This window comes from Nylanderia fulva, unplaced genomic scaffold, assembly GCF_048542155.1.
Source record: "Nylanderia fulva isolate GAGA-0341 unplaced genomic scaffold, ASM4854215v1 Scaffold21, whole genome shotgun sequence".
NCBI classification, from domain to species: domain Eukaryota; kingdom Metazoa; phylum Arthropoda; class Insecta; order Hymenoptera; family Formicidae; genus Nylanderia; species Nylanderia fulva.
The window spans coordinates 3,124,619-3,140,419 of NW_028190275.1; the positions used below are offsets into that span (position 1 = coordinate 3,124,619).

Here is a 15,801-nt window from a genome sequence, read left to right on the forward strand (position 1 = left end):
GCATCTGTAACGCGATGCTGTTCCGTACCCTTTCTTTAACTTTAAATTTAACTAAATATTTTCAATATTTTAAAATCGCGATTTTGTAATTATTATTTTTATTATTAATTATTTATTATATTTTATTTATATATGTTTATTTTTAGATTATATTTATATTTATAATAATTGTGGCAATAGATTTCCACGTCACCCATGAGGTACTATTGTTAACGTGGAAATCTATTGCCACAATTATTATAAATATAAATATAATCTAAAAATAAACATATATAAATAAAATATAATAAATAATTAATAATAAAAATAATAATTACAAAATCGCGATTTTAAAATATTGAAAATATTTAGTTAAATTTAAAGTTAAAGAAAGGGTACGGAACGGCATCGCGTTACAGATGCATCGTCCCTGAGACGGAGCGCCGTGCGTCTTAGGGTGCGTTCCGTTATGCACTGCAAGTACTGACAGTACTACCAATAGCGTTCCGATATAGATAGCAGTGCACTGCGAAAGTACTATCATGAGTATATGACGTCATTAATTTTGACGTTATTTCCTGTTGCGATTACTGCAACCGGCGAGGTAAAGCACTCGCAGTAATCAAGATGGCTACCTCCATGTGTACGATGGAACTAACTTTTAAATTCCATATCTGAATATAATGATACAATATTTTTAACGTAATTTTTACATTTTATTCTAGGTATTTTAATTTGTCGTCTCATTTCATTTATTAATTCCATTTCCAAATCGCTTTCACTTGATGACTCACTCGAATCATATGTATATTCTCGATTAAATTATATGTAATTAATGCAATAATGGTATTATCCATTTCACCAATTTTTCACTCGATGATTATTAGCGAAAAAGGTTAGTTAAAAGTCTGCTGAAAGCGTACTGTAGTGCGTTCCGTTTTACTATTTTGCAGTAGCTTCAAAGTGCACAAAATTAAAAAGGAACGCTGTCAACAGTACACTTGCATGACGTCATAGTGCCAGTACTTGCAGTGCATAACGGAACGCACCCTTAGTTACGGCTATCGGTCAACGCGTTGCTAAGGCCTCGAGCGCGAGTGGGGGTCGCTGGGCGGTGAATCTCGGAAATCGGCCGAAAAGAGCAAAATGTGGACAGCTCTGGTATACGGAATACACCGTTCACACGATGCTGTAGTAGTAACGAAGTATTATAAGAGAGAGGATTTTACTCGGCAACGCGTTTTCGTTATATTACACGCCGTTAGAATCCGAATGTCCATACATATTGCAGACGAGGCCCCCTCGGGGGACGAAAACGCTCGCCTTTGTTTTTGCAGACGCAAAAGGAAAATTACAATTGTAAAAGCGAAACTCAGAAGCGGTACTTGAAATTTTTCCGATTATTCCATTGGAGAGTGCAATTTATTCTCTGTATATCGAATCAAAAAAACTATCGGATATTTTTAAATCGATATCGGAAAAAAAAACGTGTGCGTAATTCGATTAGGTTTGCTTTTATTCGGCCGAAAAGAATGTAATATCGTTGTTTGAGAAATTTTAGTAAAATTAATAGTTAATAATTAGTAATCAAAACACCGATCTTCGACGCACGTCTAATGAAATTATCGTACAACGGTATTGCTTTATTTTCGCTCGATACACATTGAATTTTTCATGTCATTATAGTCACATTCAAAATTCAAGATGTGATATCGTTTGGGAAAAGCTCCGTATTCCGAGTAAAAATTGTCGAGCGCGATGTTTGTTCATTGTACGCCAAGATTTAGTTAAAATTCTGACTTTACTTGACGAATGGGCCGTTACTCATATCCACCGCTAATTGTTTTTTTTAATATTCCAAACAATAAATAATAGAAAAAAAATTAATCGTCACACACACATATATATATATATTTGACGAGCTATGTGCAGAACGCGAGAAACATTTTGTATCGTATATGGTACATAGCGATAAAAAATACGTATTGCGTTGATTGAAGTACAATATATAGGATGTATAGTTCATAAACATTGTATATATTGCCATGGTTCATTGACTTTCTTTTTTTGTTTCGTTTCGAAGTGCAATACCAGGGAGGGAAGAAAACGCGCAAATTTGGCGAAAAAAATTTGTACCTTGATTATTTATTGCAAATTTAATGATAACACATTAGTCGCACAAAAGTAACGAAACTGCGCGAAAATATTGGAGTAATTAATCTAAATTAATATAAAGTTTTGTGTGCTGGTACGTTATAAATTAATTTCAAATAAGTTTTGAATTGAATGCGTTTGCACGAAAAGAGAACTGTACATTTATGATTATCGTATACAGAGTCCTATTTTAAATTTGCTCAGCGAAATATATTTAAAAAATTAAATAATATCGGAAAAAAAATTTTAGAACGAGAAACTCGTTTCGTGAAGAAAACATTCACGAGGAGTCAACACAACTTTATTTCCAAGCTGTTTTCGAGATATGAAGGCTATTTTTATTTTTTTTTTAATAGACTGATTTTTTATTTAAGATTTTTTAGTTGGTCTGTATATAAAAAAGTATTAAGATAGAATTATCGAAACACTATAATTTTTGTCCAAAGCTTTTTTTTTCGAACATTGTTTAATTTTCCAGATATTTTATTGTGACATTTAAAATAGGGACACTGTATTATTCATGTACAAATATATTAAAAAGGAGATGTAAAAATTTTATCTCTCTTTTTTATGTCACGTATATCGAAAAAAAAAAAATATATAAGTTTATTAAATTGGGAATTTTTTTAAAGTTGGCATTTTAAAAACATTAAAATCGATTACCGACAGTTTTGATTAATAATTATTTATTAACAATTGCTTATCTTTAAATTTAACGCTAATGTATGAAAAAATGTAACATAAATTCAATAATATTAATCAATAGCAATTGATAATGATATTAATTAATTATTAATGAAATATTGGACAATCGGTTAATTATGTAGTATAACAGACAATATAATTATTAAATTCCGCTAGTGGATTATGATAGGGGTGGATGTCTCTAGCAGTATAAAAACCTTCGTTTCCGTCATTATATAAAAAATTTTTTTTTAAATTCCAAAATTAACCATTTTGATTCATTTTTAGAACCATATTTAACTTTTATTATATTATATAGTATAATATATATTAATATATATTAGATTATATAATATAATATACTAAATGTATTATGTATTATAAATAGTTATATTACATAATACATAATATATTATACTTATAGTTTTATTATATTATATAATTTTATAATATAGTTATAAAAATTCGGTTTTATTATATTTATTTATGTCATTATTTAAAAATTATACTTTGAAATAAAGCTTAAAAAAGACTCAAATGTCCCAATCCTTAAATTTGAAAACAAAACAAAATTTCGATAATGACAACGAGTTGGTAATATTGTGCTACAGAGACACTCACTTATATAATCATTAACGAAACTTTAATAATTATCAAGAAATATAAGAGTTTTAACAAGGCTCTGTAATATAAATATAAATTTAACGTATAAGACGGGCAACAAGAGCCAAATCGCGGATGACAATGCGTTATCCTAACGAAACTAAATAATTTTTTCGTTAGAATTAAATACCGGTGCACAAGGCACCAAATTTTTACTTGGACACGGCCAAGATTTTAAATATGAAATAATCTCATATTTTATTTCATATTTAAAATCTTGGCCGTGTCCAAGTAAAAATTTGGTGCCTTGTGCACCGGTATTTAATTCTAACGAAAAAATTATTTAGTTTCGTTAGGATAACGCATTGTCATCCGCGATTTGGCTCTTGTTGCCCGTCTTATTATCAAGAAAGTTTGATATTTTTCTGTACTGTGTTAGTAGTTAGCAAATGATCAGACGTAATTATAGTAATGAAATCCGACGCGATTAGAAAGGATTATAATGTACGTATATCTTAATCCTTTGATTCTTGATAAAAAGTGTTTTTACAAAAAGTTGAATTATATATTTGTACCGTATTGTATGTTATTTTTATCACATTTAAATTAACGATCGAATTAACGTACGTTGTTTTTAATATCTCTTACTTGAGAATGAAGGGATTAAAGATACGAAATATCATTTATATTAATATATATATATATGTATGTAATTATTATTTATGTATAATGAGTAATACAATATCCGACCCGAGATGACACGACGAGCACCGCTGCTCGCTGGCGCAGCTTTACCGTATAATCGCATTAACGTTAATGATCCTTTGTCAACATTGCGTGATCGTAGCGGCCCATTTTGAGGTATTGCGCCCTTGTTAGGCGTGAAGAAAGGAAGATTTTCATTCGATATTCTTTTCCCTTTCATTTACGATGCGCATGCCGACGAGAGTGATCGATTCAAGGGGAATCGATTAAGACTCCTCGCGAAATGTGCGTTTTTTTTTTTAGATAGGGAAAAAAAGAGGGAAAAACGACGAGAGTAAGGAAAGAGAGAATGCTCGAGAGGTGTCTCGGATATAATGAGAAGATTATATTCGAAGCCCTGTACACGTACACACACACACATATACACGAGAAGAAAAACGCTGAGGTATTTTATTTTTTTTTTTTGAAATCCGTCGTACGATGATACTTTTTCATTTCTTCGTTATCGGCAGAATTTTGGTCTCACTGCCATTCGGAGAACGATGTTATACATTTCGATTAATCGTTCGTCGTGAGAGTGTGTGAAGAGAGAATCCTCGTAATCGCACCCACCCATCCTCCGCGCGAGATGATGCTGTAAACGCGATCATTGTTATAGGTGAATTTCGTGAAATTCGACGTCGCGCGACGAGGAGGACGATCTTTTTTTGCGTGTCTGTCCTCCCGCCAAAGCAAAAAAGGAGATGAGAAAGGAAGAAGGAGAGACGAAGACAACCAATTGTCGGCAAAAGAGAGAGAATCGCGCGCGCGACGTACACATTGTAATTATACATTACTTTCTTTGTTGAGCGAAAAATACATAGAAATGTACATTGTCATTATTATTTTCTACGAATTAAGGAATCATAATAAATGAGTCGCATAAACGTAATCCACATCGACAGTACTTTTGACTCCAAGTTCATATTATTGGATACTAATGCGGGAAGAAAAGGAGTGACTCTCTGTTTATGTATTGGCTTTCCGATCGATTGAAACTTAATCGCGCAATTTTTGTTTCAAGGAGATCGAAGAATATCGCGAATGGATAAAGTAATCTTCATTTCGTCAAGAGAGATTGAAATTAATTTTAAGAATTCTGCTCGGTTGAATATTCAATTCATAACATCGGGACAAAGAAAGAGAAAAGAGAATTTAACATTTAAAAAAATTTAATTAAATGTTGGATATTCGAAGAAACTTTCTATATGTATCTTTCTTAAGTATATAAAAATGTTTTTAAATTTTTTGATTGCTTTGCGTAACAAATAGAGAAATAGATCAAAATAGAAGAGAAATGAAAAAGAATTCGGAACGAGGCCAATTTTTAATCTGTATGATTGGAAAAGTGTAACTTTGCGAAATTGATAGAGTCATTGATACTTTTGTTTTCGCGGGTTTCTTCGAAGTTTTCGAGTCGCAAATATATTTCAAGTTATTCTACATCGCTAATCCGCGATCGGTTTTTAAATCGACGATATATATATATATAGTCGAACGCAGTAGATTATATAAATAAAATAGTTTTTCGTGGTAAAATTTCGACTTAATCTCTTTTCCATGAAATATTTTTAAGAATAGAATTAGATTCGACGAATATAAACTTTGTAGAGGAAATTCGTTCTTTCGTGCAAAAAAAAAAAAAGAACTTACGTAATCGTCGTCAAAATGCATTTTCGAGAGCAATTTCTGGGAAAAATAAAAATAGTTTTTTTTTCACAAACACGTTTGTGCAATTAATTTCGATAACGATGTTTGCCGCTAACTTTTGCTAAGAAAATACATAAAATCTCGCATCTTCGGAGAACACTGTAAGATTCGCACAAATTTGTCCTATCAAGTGTTTGTTTTGATCATCTCTTTTAATGAGGGAGTATTTTTTAGCGAATTCCGAATTTATCGAAGATTTAATGGATTCTCAAGATTTCATATTTCTTGTGTTTAAAATAAATCTATTCTAACGTTGATAAAAGAACAGGATTATTTTAAGATCGTTACATATATATAATGTTTCTCGATTTGTGTGACCGGAGCGTCTCATATTTTGATCCAGGTCTGAAATAATTGATTGGATTAATTGTCTCGATAAGTGCACTTTCGACTCCGCGCAAAATTAGACCCGATCAATCGAGTCATCGATATAAGTTTGACGATGCCACTTACACGATGTTTGCCTCGCCTGTTTATCGCCGCGTTTTATTAGTGGACCCGGGTAGAGAAGTAATAAATAATGTTTACCCAAGGGAATACTAACAATGTACCGTCATCCACTAAAATACACGCTTACACGCACACAGTTTTCCGGAAAGTCGATACAGTTCGACCAACTTTCGCTCCATTATTGCACGACGCGAGCATTATGAAGAAGAGAACGACAGGACGCGTTTGCAGGAATTGACTGCTCATCAGATAGAAAATATCCCGATGCACGCGGCATTTCCGCGCGTGCATTCTGCGGAATTTTAACGAATGCAACTTACCGACTTCTCTCGCGGCCAATCAAACGGGGACACGTATATATATATATATCGCCTATATGTGTAAATGGGCGATCGCGTGAGTGAAGCTTTCCGAGAAATGTCATATCCTGAATAATCCCGATGCATAAAGGCGACATCGCCATTCTCCCCGACGTTTGTATAACGCCGTATAATTATCTAATTTCGTTTCTCACTCCCGCGTAGGAAGCGAGCGAGATCCTTTCCGAGGACGAGGAAAAAGCGCCACTCGTATCTATTTAAGTTCTCCGAGTTGGAAAGCTTATCTTATTCTCCGTCTGACAACTTTTCTTTAAGTTTCCCGATTTATTTCTTCTTGGGGTTTTTTTTTTACATTACCGCTTCGAGAAACAATATCACGCAGATGCAGATTACTATGTCGCAAAGAAAAAAGGCAAATGTTTCTTCGATCTTGTTATGAGTAATTAATTCGCGGTTAATTTTTTCCCTCTTTGCGAGATATCTTTTTTTCATTACGCGTATATATTTACGTTACTACGTCTCTTTTTTAGAACTCTAAAAAGAGACGAAAATATGTTGCACTGAAAAAAATGACTAAATTAAATATTTATGCCAATACTGTCTAATAAATAATTTATTTGCAACAAATTAATATTTATCTGTTTTGAAAAGAATTTTTTATATTAAAAATAAATATTTTTCACATTAAATCAATATATTATTAGTTTGAAACAAATGATTTATTTGGCAGTATCAAAATAAATACTTATTCGAATTCAATAATTTTTTTCAGGGTATACCTGTTTGGTGAAACTTGTGAGGAAGTTGGATAAATCGGCCTTAACAGGCTTAAAATAAAAAAAAAAAACTTTTGAGGCCGCAGAAGAGAAGGCTCGATATAACTTGGTCGTCGAATATTAAATCGCTGACGTAATAATATTGCGTGACATTCATATGCGAATGCGTCGACACGCGTATCTGGCCTTTACATGGGTGTGACCCATATGGTCTCCATTATATGCGGCGCGTTTGTACACCTACATAAGGGTTGACGACGCGCACCCACGAGGAAAACCCGGTTTTACGCGACAAAGTGTTTCCCCGAAACACGAGGAACGATATCCGTCAGCCGATCGGATATATCTAGGGTAAGATACGGAAGAGATAAACCGGATTCGGGGTAGCTGCCGGAAACCGCAGGCGGTTTTCCGGTGCAATTTACAAATTCACGTTGCGCGAATGCAAATGCTCGTTGCAACTATAGTTTAACGTTGCTTTACAATACTCGGTTTAACGTTGAAATATTGATAAATTTATCCCCGAGAATGCGCTGCATGCATTCCCTCTTGAACGTCAAATCGTTGCGTTCTGATAAATCGAATTGATAGGTGATCGAGATAAAACACGTCGCATCGTTCTAGGGACTGCTCAGCTGTAGGCGTAATATCGATAGTTTTTTTTTTGTTTTATATTTTAGTTGGACATTGTGAGAGGGACATTGAAAGTGATGTCGCAGTAATTACTTTCACAATGATTTTAATTAACCGTAGAAATACAATATTTTTCTCTTCTTATTTTTCTCACGCAGGCGATGCTTTAGATAATTTGCAATTACAATTAATATATACTCGCATTTTTTATTCAACACTCGCCTTTGAATATAATGTAACATTTAATTAAAATGAATATTGTGTGTGTGATCTTTATTTTTTTTTCTTCAGTTCTCGGATGTCTTATTTCAAGCGACTCTTATTTTGCAATCTGTCAATGCATTTTTGACGTAATACTTAAGTCTCGACGACTTTGTATAATATCGGGAAGAGAGAAATATTGCGCGACACACACATTTGCGAGCAACACCGACGCACTCGCGTCTGTAAACTGATATTTCTTACGGCGTAATTTCGTGATCGATCGTACATCCTATAAAAATACGCGCCCCTTCGTACACACGATAACGTAACAATAATGGTTAGAGTGTAACATTCCTCGTTACGTTTTAATTTTCCCGTGGCGTAATGTGTGTGATCTTTCACAAGCAATTATCACTTAATATAATTTCATTCGTCAATTTTATATACGAGTTCAGATATTGATTACGATAATAATGTGCTACTGACCCAATCCTCTCGAGACTGCTATAAGCGATGCGCTGTTTGAGTAAAAAATATTACAACTTTTATTTCATTATTATTAAATGATTTGACTGTCATTATTGCGGAGAATATTTATTATAAAATTATTATATATTATGTAAAATAGAATGATTTATTATAGAGAATTAGTTATTATATCTTTCTTGTGTGTATGTAATATTTTCGAATTAATATTTATTCATCTTTTTTGTCAATTAATATCTACAGATAACATGAAGCTGAAATGCAAAGAGAAACACAAGAAATAAAAGGGACATATAACTGTATTTTTAATTTTTTTTGTTTATTTTTATTCTGGAATTTGATTTACTCATCACACGTGCAGATTTAATTTGAAAATTTTTTATTTTTAAAAAAATTTCCAATTTTCTTTTGAAATTCCGCGTTAAATGAATTAGAAAGACGCTTTGCATATCTATGCTGTCTTTTTAATAAAGGCTTTCACCTCGCCTCTTAATTACCAATTATGTATCAGAGCTTTTTTCGATTATTATTAACAAAGCATGAATTCAATATCGTTTAATATTTAAATTAATGTGACAATTTGAAAAGGGGATAAAAAATTTAAATTATTAATAATTTTATTACTTTATGTCGATTTGTTCGATTGTTCCATTTTATTAAAACTTGCAGACAAATTATTCAACACTTAGTTATACGGTAACATTCCTTTCTCAAGAAACTTTTTATCCAACACCAGGATAAGTGTACTTCTCTAAACTACGGAAAGATTAGACACAAAGCATTTGAGCGTATGAGATGAGAGAACAAAGCGGTAAACTTATCTGATCTTCGATCCCTTAGTTGGCAAATAAATTCCGCTCTTCTGTAAGCGACGGAATTTGCACCCTTAAAATGGGTCAGACATGAACAAGCCAAAACGCGCAAAAAAGCGCAAAGTGCTGTCTTTGAGTTTTATTCTTTTCTACAACGAAATTCACCATGCCTTTGCCACACTTTATATAAATCATTGTGTAAAACAACGGTCGCATCTTCCGCATTTTGAGACACGAAAAGTGTTTATGCAAACGAACAAGGAAAGTTTAGAAACATTTTATTTTTATATTTTTCTTTTATATATGTAAATATAGAAGAAAAATGTCTAGAATTCCTTACATTATCTAATATTTTTTTGTTATATTTTTTCTTTTTATATACAATATGAAAAAAAAAAATTTAGAATCTCATTTATATTACGTCACACAATAATTTTATAGATACTCATAATGGATATACATTATATATATTTTATCTTTGCTAAAATGTGTTATTCGTTAATTTATTATTGTGTCGTTATATTGTCAACGTGTATTTGTATAATATTAATGTTGTATTAATTTTCTCTCTTTCAGAGAGTTTGGATAATCGCATCTTATTGTAAAGGGCAAAAAGGGTGTCAAAAGGTGTTGCGCGACAAACAGCGAAACTCGTTCGCTGCTAAATCATCTGTGCCCTGCGACCTCCGGAAAGTAAACTCGGTGCGCGTGATCGCTAAAGTAGGTCGGTTGAAATGGGTCGAAAATAAATTTTTCCGCTGACTATCGCGTCGTTTCGCCAAGGAAGTGTTTTCCTTACGCGCGTGATCCATCGACTCGCGTACCTATCTTCGTCGATTTTCCTCTTATCTCGCTAGCCCCTTCATCTTGGACTCTTGGACCGGCTTCGCTCTCTCGTTCGCGGATAATTGTAACCGGAATTCTCTCGAGGATATGTATCTTAAGTTTCTTTCCAAAAGAAATGGAATTGCTTGTTTCTCTAAAGATATTAAATTCATTTGAATAAATTGCAACTTTAAAAAAATAATAATAATGCTAATAATAAGTAATTACAGAGTGATTACCATGTAAGAATTAGCATTACATTATTATATAATTTGCATTAAGTTATGTAATCTGTTTTCTCGACTTTATATTATGCCATGTGCGTACATATAGTATACATAGATACTAATTAGCATTTTTATTTGTTTTTCTAGTTTAAAGAGTTTATAGATATTAAATTTTTTATTAACTAGAACAACACAAACGCGTCATCCTTCGATTTTATATTAAAAAGTGTATTTAAAAAAATGATGTAAAGTTTGTTTGAACTCAATTAATATTTTTTGACAGAAATCAGCTGATAACTGTCAAAAATGTAAATCGATTTTAAAGTGTTGTAATATATTATTCAAAATATAGTATTATTTTAATTTTCATAACATATATTATATTTTAAAGTTTAATTAGTGAATTAACGCTTTAATCAGCTGATTTCTGTCAAAAAATATTAATAAAGCATTAATTTGTTAATTAAATTTTAAAATAATAATATATTAAAATAGTATCATGTTGTATATAATATGTCATAATACCTTATCCGCGATTAATATTTTTTGACGGAAATCAGCTGATAACTGTCAAAAATATTAATCGAGTTTAAAGTATCACAACATATATTCTCATCTTCATTATTTTTATTCCATCAACTTTTTTAGAAAGCGATTCCCATTACTTTCAATTTTACAAGCACATTACACAGAGATAACAAAAAATCTCGAACCAGACGGGAAAATGAGAAATCTCAGATTGATCGTCGGTGTCGATTCACCGCGCTGCGTCTGACTTACAAGTGTCATACACCACTGACATTTCCCTCATTCCTTCAAAATCTCCGACTTATACTACTTATTGTCCGACTCGAACTAACGAAGTAACTATACTAATACCTTGAAAAATCAAGCCAAAAGAATGATTTATATCGCGATTGGCGATGTCTCGAATTTTTATTTTCCCGGAAAATACCTATTTTCTTACGAGATGAAAAGAGGTAAACATTCACACAGACACACACATACAGGTGAGTTTTTCATTCAGGCTTGAAATCCGCCACTATTCCGCTCGGGGATTGGCGACGCTCTTCACCACCGCCACCCTCGTCGTAGCGCTTATCCACGCGCCCGCGTCGTTTCGCGGCGTCGGCGTCGGCGTTTCGCTCCGAAGCGGGGGTGGGGGTGGGGCATCGCGACGCCAGGCGTCGCTGGCGTCGAGCCGGCGGCATATCGTCCGGAGTGCGAGTGCGGAGAGCGTGTCGTCGCCGCGTCCGGCCGTGTTCCGCGTTCGCGGAAAAAAAACAAGAGGAGACGAAAGAGAGCCCGCATATTCAATCTAACCGTATACCTGGACCGGAAGTACCCGCCGGAAGTCGTTCGTCGAATCAGAGGATAGAGAGAGAGACGGACATCCTCGCCGGCGCGCGCCACCAAAGGGAAACGTGTACGCGGGGCGAGACCCAACGCGCGGTGGAATGCGCGCATATATAGGAAAAGGGAGCACTGGCCGTGCGGTTGCTCGAGCGAGACAGAGAGCGGTGCAGTGACATCGGGGTTGCCCGCGGTAGGCGAGATCGAAGAGGACGAGAGAGAGAGAGACCTCGAAGAGGAGAAAACAGGATCATCCCCGAGTCGTCGTACGAGAAGCGCGAGGGAGCTTAAGTAAGGGAAGGAAATCGGGATTGATCCGACCCGATGATGATATAGTCGTCCGATAACTAACTCTCTCCTCGTGTCGTGTTCGAGAGAGTAGTCGGATATAACGTCGGGAAGAGGGTGGACGCCGTATATGGTAGAAGAAGCTTCGTAACACGCGTCGGTTTCCGTCTCTCCGCGAAAGTGTATATGTGCGCGAAAAGAGAGAGAGAGAGAGCGCGTATATATAAATATAATAGAACGCACCTAGATATCTATTTATAAGTTTACACGAGGCGAGAGAGACCGCGCCGCTGCGAGAGGCCGAGATAGAGGAAGAGGAGGAACGGAAAGAGAGGCCCGCGAGAAAAAGAGGAAGGAGAGAGACAGAGAGAGGGGAGGAAAACTATATAAAAGAAGAGGAGGTGGTGGTAGCGGAACGTGTGCGCCCGCGCGCGCGCGCGCTCGGTTTTCCCCACGTCTACTCGTCGTAGTTGTGTGCCGGTCGTGCTTGGTGATTGGTGGTAGTATAGTGGGTATCCTCTCGTGTGCCGTGCGTGTCCAGGAAGAAGAGGTACCAGAAGAAGAAGAAGAAGAAGAAGAAGCAACGGGTCGCGTCCCACGAGGGTAGAGAGGGCGAAAAATATATAACGTAGAAGAAGAGGGTGCGTTGCGCCCTGCGTGAACCTCGGAGCCGGTGGAGAAAGGGCGACTCTCTCTCTTTCTCGCGCGCGCGAGTGCGTGAACGCGCGGCGATGACGAGCGGATACGCCCGGCGGCTCACGTGATACGCAGTCCGCTGTTGTGCTCCGCCGCCGAGGAAGAGATATGTGGTAAGTGCGTTCGCTTGATTTCTTTCGTTTCCTTCTTTCGGTCATCCACGACCAGGACCGAGATCCTCATCTCCGAGGATCGACGGAGGGACTCTCTTGTGGCGCCAAAAGTTGACGGACGCCGATCGATGAAATTCTCGACTGGACGTCACGCTTCGCGCGATTCCTCGATATACTGTTTGGAGGAGACATGTGACGTGGTGATCGATCGAGAGCTTCCTGAAGATCATCGCCGACGAACACGTCTAGGGTGACTTTTTTTTTAATAGAGAGAGAGTAATTATCCAAAATTACAAATTTTATAATTATTATAGGGTCGTGTAAAGTAAAAAAATTTAGGCCAACCAGCATTGAATTATTTTGATTTTAATATATTATATATTTGGAAGGTAAACGTTGGTTCTGACGAACAGATATAATTATGTAAAAATAAAAAAAAAATTAATTGAAAAATCAGGGTATGAACTCTCTTGTTAATGAAGAACGCGTTTCGTTCTTTGTTGAGGTTTTACAGATCGATAAGGATCGTCATCGATCACCTCCGCTCGATTCTTAAACCGTCCAGAGGGAATCGGTGAGATTATATAAGACGATTATACGTCCCGTCATCGCGTCTAATATTCCGCGAGGTCGTTTAACTTGGCGGGTCTTTACGTAAAATAGGTCGGTGATCTTCGAATTTCAACGTCGATTCTATTTTAACAAATTTCGTTCCAAATCATTATCGGAGTATTGAATAGCGATATAAAGATATTGGAGCACGCGACAAAAAAATAATTTTATTTAAAAAAAATTATACTGATAACAGAAATTTATTATTTTTGTTACCGCTGCATCTCGAATCTATATATATTTCTATTATCTATATATCTATTTTTATTTAAAAAAAAATATGATTGTATAGATAAAGACTCTGGAAATAATATATGAAGAGCGGATAACAACACGAAAAGCTCGCATCGCGATACGTTATTTATACGATAAGCCACGCGATCATTAATCGACCGACAGATTATTAACCAAGATAGTTTCGAGCGAAAAATAGGGTTCAGGCAGCAGATGTTTTGAGAACGAACGCAGCCGTTTCGTATAAACGGCGCGAGAGAGCGAGGGAAAAAAGCGCCCTAAAAAGAGTTCCCAAGCCTCATTTCCAAGTTTCGCGCGCGCCTGGTTTTTACGCCCGGTGGACGTTTACAGTCGTTACCAGGACACCGCAGAATTTACATCGAGATACACTTTTTAACTAGATTCTGTCGAACGTTCTGTCTAGCTACGTCGGCGCCAGCGAGACCATCTTTCTCTTTCTCTCTCTGTGTCCCCGTTGCGGGTTCGATTAATTCGAATAAAAGTCTTAATCAATCACGAAAAATTTCGCGACGAAACGCGATATCGATACCAATCATATTCGTTATGGACGCGAAAATCATTAAAGAGAAAAATATTTTCTAATTGCGAGATCACGTCACGTTCAATTATACGGATGTCTGTTGAATAAAAGAAACCAAATCGAGAGAAACGAGGTTTTTCCCCCTTTTTCTCTAATGGAGAGAAAAAATTGATGGGAATAATTTAAGAAACTTTTACCCTGCTTAAAAAATCAATTATTAAATTTAAAATGATATAATAGAGAAAGAATAAAAAAAAAAGATATCCTATTCTTATATAAATATATTATGAATGTCAAATATGGTATATAATGATAAATGTCAAATATAAAATGGCATATAATTGTGTTCACTTTAATAGTAACATAGTGTGTCTAATTATTATTATTGTTATTGTTACATAAACTTTTCGAGGCAACAAAGTAGCTCTCGAAGCGAAACTCGTCGTGTTTTGAACTTTAAATATCGATGTAGGGCGATTATGGGAAAAGTGTGTGTATGTGTCAAAATATCTTCAACTTTAAATGATTCATACTGGCACATACAATACCCTTCATACAAAAGCCATCTGCATTTATAACCGTCGTGTTAAGCCGCGCTGGTCCAGCGGCGCAAGGACAGCATAATAAAGTAAAGATCAGATATAATAAAGCTGTCCGCGTCGAGACTATTTCAAAGGGAGTTTGAACGGCGTTGTTGTTTTAACGCAAACTATTGAAAGAAATAAGAAAGTCCTTTTTTTCTAACATTGAAAAGAGAGAAGGGAAACGCCGAGTGACCTTGCGCGTTTAATCTCCAGGATTGCATCCTGGACCGGATTAATATATTTCATTAAACTGCTCGGCATTTTCACGCGAGGATGGATGCATGTATAAATGTCGAAACAAATTGGCGAATTTCATTACGCTATTTTTCTTCGTCGAATGCGATAATTCAATCTTACAGATATGCCGGCGAAATTCCGCCTTTTTTCTACTCAAGCCTTCAGTAGTGATCGATGGCGATAGTCAGACCCGTATCTCATAAATGCGGGATATACGGGATTCCTCAAACTGTATTGCACTCCTATCTTGAACGTAGACTGTCTCCGATATCTCGTATGCAATGATAAATCGATAATAATATAGTGCTGTTTTAGCTTTTTTGGATTGTCAAATAATATTGATGCATATTAAATTAATACACGTGGCGCGTTTTTGGCGAGATATTAAATTTTTTTAAATATTTTTCCGCAAACGTCATTTATATACGTATAGATAATATTTCAACAAATCTTTTTTTATAAATTACACTAAGGTAATAAATAATTAATTGAAAATCTATGAGTAAAAAATACTCTTTGTCAGTCTGCAATTAAAC

At 35.3% G+C, this 15,801-nt stretch overlaps 1 protein-coding gene across 3 annotated transcripts in view; it reads left to right on the forward strand.

The window, feature by feature from the left end:
* The first annotated feature begins 11,801 nt into the window (after positions 1 to 11,801).
* The window catches only part of Ca-alpha1D (Ca[2+]-channel protein alpha[[1]] subunit D), an 87,245-nt gene continuing 83,245 nt past the window's right edge, over positions 11,802 to 15,801 (forward strand). For 2 of the 3 annotated variants that reach the window (XM_085482548.1, XM_085482549.1), the window contains exon 1: positions 11,802 to 13,057. The gene's annotated coding sequence lies outside the window, so the exon portion shown is untranslated. The remainder of the gene's footprint in view (positions 13,058 to 15,801) is intronic. The other variant, XM_085482550.1, reaches the window with a different exon arrangement.